This window comes from Corvus brachyrhynchos, unplaced genomic scaffold, assembly GCF_000691975.1.
Source record: "Corvus brachyrhynchos isolate BGI_N302 unplaced genomic scaffold, ASM69197v1 scaffold56, whole genome shotgun sequence".
NCBI classification, from domain to species: domain Eukaryota; kingdom Metazoa; phylum Chordata; class Aves; order Passeriformes; family Corvidae; genus Corvus; species Corvus brachyrhynchos.
In genome coordinates, this window is record NW_008238664.1 from 7,824,734 (window position 1) to 7,825,170 (window position 437).

A 437-nucleotide genomic window follows, 5' to 3' on the forward strand; every position below is an offset into this window, starting at 1 on the left:
AGAGAGGGGAGCCCGGACAAAGCACGGAGTAAAAGCTCCTCTAGGAATACAGCATTGTTGAGCATTGTTCTAGCAAAACATGTTCATTCCTTCCCTCCAGGCTTCTGGCACAGTATCCATGTTGTGCTAATGCATAATTTTGCATAGCAGCCTTGGTCTGGAGCATGTTTTAAATACTTTCTTTCCCTGGTCGGGGGTTTTTGTTTTGCTTTAGTCCTACTTATGAAGCAAACCTGAAAGTGGTCTCTCTCCAGACTCTCAACTGACCCTCTGTGAGGGCTGGAAGATAACATCTGGAAGAAAGTAACATCCCTGGTACAAGGCTGGATTGAATGGGGCTTTGGGCAACCTGGTCTAGTGGAAGGGTGTCCGTGCCCATAGCACAGAGTTGGAACTAGAAGACCTTTAAGGTCCCTTCCAACCCAGACCATTCTATA